The following is a 4622-nucleotide window of genomic DNA, read 5'->3' on the forward strand; positions in this document are numbered from 1 at the left end:
TTAGCTGCATACATAAACATATTATATAGATTCACACATTCCAATCTTACTCATATGCATTCATCTTATTGCATAGAAAAATGAAAACATTGCATTATTCATATTACTCATACTCATTCATTTATGTGCATATGAAAAGAAACAAAAATAGACATCAATAATCATTTGCCTTACATTCATCCATGCTGAAAAGAAATGCATACATATAGAATAAACCATATAGAACAACATCTCATAACCAATCAACACAAGTACGATGAAATCAAATCAAGAGCTCGTAAATTGGCTGCCCTAAGTCCATTTTCGGGATCGAAATCAAAATTCGAGATCATTTTGCTAGTCAATTTCAGAATTTGGACCACTTAGCACTCTTTTCATCAAAAGCTTATTCTTTCTTCAAATTGTGCTCAATTTCAATGCTGAATCTTAGTTCAATTTCATTCTACACATCAACTTTACGACCAACTTTGCGCTCAATTTCTTATCAATTAACGCAAAAATTCCAAAATTCCTCTAATTCAATTTGTGCTCAAATCATTATCATCGCTCAAAATTGCCTATAATCATGAACCCTTGCTATCTTTCGATTTCACTCCCGAGGGGGCATACTTGTGACCTTATGACCTCACATTCTTCAAACGTCAAGAAAATTTTCAAATCTTCATCAAAAGTCAAGCAAAATCTTTTCAACTAAAGAAAATCAATCAAATTCTTATCGCTAGGGGCATCTCAACTTCATCGCTTTATATTAAGTTGATATTTCTCGACCATCTAAATCAAATCAATCACTAGGGGCATATCAGTTTCATCGCTTCATATCAAGTTGATATTTGTCTTCGTCTAAATTAATCTCTTAACGGTAATGAGTTTCATCGCTTTTCATCAAGCCGATTATTCGTTTAAACTCAATCAAGGGTTTAAAGAGTATCTTCGATCACATTCAATCTAAGCAGGTGTTCAGTATTTGTTGCTTTGGATCAAGTTGGACAGTTTATCTTCACTCATCGTGTCTTGATCAATCAAGTTCAAGATCATTTTTTTATCATCACTCATTGTGTCTAGATCAATCAGGTTCTAGATCAATAAGATTGCTTCTTGATCAATCAAGTTCAAATTCGGTATCTTTTGTTTTCTATCGTTCCTAAGTTCAATCAAGTTCGGGATCGGTATCGCTTTAATCAGACTTCATTCAGCTTTGTCGCTTCGAATCAAGCTAAACACCTCGCTTTCAATCTAGTTCGTGATCAATCAAGTTCAGAACTGGTATCTCCTAGAGATCAAATTTTCTTTGAACCAACACGTTGCTCGCACATTAATTCAAAGAGGGGCAAATATAATACCCTCAAAATGGTCATCTAAACCATGAGCCCCTAATTTTGACAACATCACCAAGGTCCTAACCAAAGGCAATTAAATCAATCTTGAGCACACAATTAATTTCTAAAATCATCAAATGTCACATGGCAAATTAATCAACCAATATTAATTAAATATTTATTTAATTAATTAAATCATTCCAATTAAATCATTTTAAATAATTATCTTATTTATTTTATTAAATATCCTAGCATATTTAATTAAATAAATCAATTTGCCATTAAATCATCAAAAAGAGGAAAAATTGCCATAAATCTTCAAAAAAGGAAACAAATCAAGAAAGAGGAATTGGAAATTATGAGCACAAATCTTCAAAAAAGGAAACAAATAAAAAAAGGAATTAATTGACAAAAAAGAATTAAAATTTGAGAAAAGAAATCAATTGGAGATAATCTTGGAAAAACAAATTAAAATTGATAAATAATCTCAAAGAAAACAATTAAAACAATTAAATATTAAAAGTGAATGAAATAGAGAATAAATCAATTTTTTCCTAATTTTATCTTAATTTTAGTTCAATTTCCTTTAAAACTGAGAAAAGCATCCAATCACATCAATTCACCTGGATTGTGCTTCCTCTTGGAAAATCTTGACCGCTCATCATCATTTGATCTCAGTCATTGGTTTCTTTCTGAATTTTCTATAAATTCAGGCTCTCATCTCTCATTCAAAAATCCTGGAGAATGTATTGTTATTATGTTGTTTTTTCTCTAGGTTCATTAATAATTTGCATTGATGTATTGCATATTAGTTAAATCATTTAGATCATTTATCTCATTTATTTCTTCAATCTTGTTAGATTAATCTTGCATCCATCTAGCTTAATATCATGCTCATATAGATTTAAAATCCTTCGTTTAGGTGTTGTCTAGTCACTGAATAGCTTATACAAATCTGAGAGCAATCTAAACTCGCATCTACTAGAAGGAAATGGGTCGATTTGTTATGGTTTTCATATTTTTGCTTATATCTATCTAACCATACATGTAATGACTTAATTGAAGTGTTGTGTATTGCAGATACAGATACAGGTCCACTTTTCACACACACAGTGCCCTCCTCATTGGTCGCCTCTGTAGCCCCTGTCGACGCTCTGCTCGTCAACCGCCACCACAGTCTCCACCAGGCCACCACCGCAACTCTGCCCGCCGGCCACCGCTGTGCCACTCGCCCGCCACCAAAGCACCACCCACGGGCCACCTCCACCCACTTGCCACAAGACAACCACCATTTTTGCCTCTTTTAGGGGGGGTTGGTTTTTTTGTCATAACGTGGGCAAACGTAGTCATTTTTTTGAAAATGAATAAGCATCAGAAAGATGGTTCTGAGCCAGACCTCATGGTGTTGGAATTTTTTTCCAATTTTGTTTTTTGACTATACTTTTTTCCAGTCAAACTGGGGTCTCTTTTTTGCACTTCCGGGGTCGTAGAATGAGCATCTGAACTCCGTTTTTTGAAAAAATTATATCGTTGAAAATCTTGTTCTATGTACTTTCCAGCCATATGAGTTTTCTTTCCAGATTCTACTCCAAGAATATTTTATTCAATTTTTTGCTTTTCAACACTCTGGTAAATATCTTGGTTCTTTCAGGTCCTGGGATCTCTTCTCTGAGTAGGATGTCTCGGTTTTGGTTGTTCTTTCTCTTTCCATTCTTCTTATCATTGTAGCATTTCATTTATGCAAATGCAATGAGATAAAGTGCCATCATGCATTGTTTACTTGGGATCTTGCACATCTTGTGCCTTATTGTACATGAACTACTTATAAAGTGCCATGGGGGGTTGGTGTTTGCCTTTTGTCTGATATAAACCTTTGTCCAATGAGTGCTCCTTCCATGATATTCACCTCATGATATATGTCAAGTGAGAGTTCCTTCCACGACACTATGTACTTTATTTGCACCTTCGATGTTCTTGGTTCTTCGTCGTGCAGTTCTTGTTGGTCGTTCTTTTCAATGTACCTATCCCTCTCCCTTTTCAGCGTTATGGGGAGGTTTGTTCTGTTAGTTCTAATGCTTCCTTGGTTTGATTGATCAGCTCTTCAGGCTTTGGTTTCGCATGCCATATGTATCTTCGAGTTCAGTTGTTTGCCTTTGTTTGCCATCTGATTCGACTAGTGTCATTTGAGAGAACTCATACAGATTACAGTCTTCTCTACCTCGTCATGTTCTATTTCAGTGGAGGTTCTTCAGATCAGTAGTTATTCTTTGACAGTGTTTGCAGGTTCTTCATGCTTTAGTGATTCTTCTTATCTTCTCTTGTTCCTATTTTTTTGGAACATTCTTGTTTGGAGGCTTTTTCAGTCCTTCACTTGCCTTTTCCATCTCTATTTGGAGTAGAGTTTTTTTCCCACGTGGTTTTCTCTATTTCTCCGGTTCATAGAGATTTGGTTTTGTTTGGGTACCTAATCAGGCCTTGTTGTCGAGACCCATCTTTCCTACTTTCAATAGTTGTTCTAGGTTTTAGCTTCTCCCTAAGTCTAGCTTAAGGGGGGGTGTTAGAGTAATTGGGTCTTTACTTGATTAATTAAACAACATTTGTTTAAGTATTTAAGTTCCCTTTATCTCTTTTACACTTAAGCTAACTTTAGGTGCATAATACTTAATTCTTTTTTTAATTATTATGTGCAAGCATAGGGTTTCTTGACCTATTAGAGGTTAATTATTTTCTTTGTATCATTGATTGATGGATTGATTATTATCACATTACACATTTTGTGAATATTGAGCTCTCATCTTTTTTAGCATATTTTTTGTGTATTTGTTTTTCCTTTGTTTCTTCCTTGCTTCTCCTTGTAACGAGTTTATTTCAGCTTGCAGAGATCTTTTGGGCTCCTGTGGTGTTGTATTTCTCAACTCTCACATTCTTTGTATCACATTCGTTAACTATATAGCATATGACTTATTTTTTCATATAAGGCTTTTATTTTTCACATACGTAAATGGATTGTTGCATTAGTGTTACCCTTGTCACATTTGTAATTTCAGTTTCGCATAAGACTTAACTATTTCACACTACACTTAAAGATTTCGCATGCGTTATTCTGGTGCAATTGTTTAGTTTTGAGCTCTGACTTAAGTGGAAATGTTTATTAAGACTTTGGTTTTTGGTGGCATGTAGGAGATTCTTGATCTTTTGGGCACTTGGTAGAATAGGCCCAGTGGCCTTGTCTTGCGAGGTTAGTTGCTTCCTGAGAACATTGCTTTGATTCGTCACGTTGATTTATATCATGTTTTGCATCTCTTT

This window comes from Cryptomeria japonica, chromosome 5 (genome assembly GCF_030272615.1).
Source record: "Cryptomeria japonica chromosome 5, Sugi_1.0, whole genome shotgun sequence".
Lineage (NCBI taxonomy): Eukaryota > Viridiplantae > Streptophyta > Pinopsida > Cupressales > Cupressaceae > Cryptomeria > Cryptomeria japonica.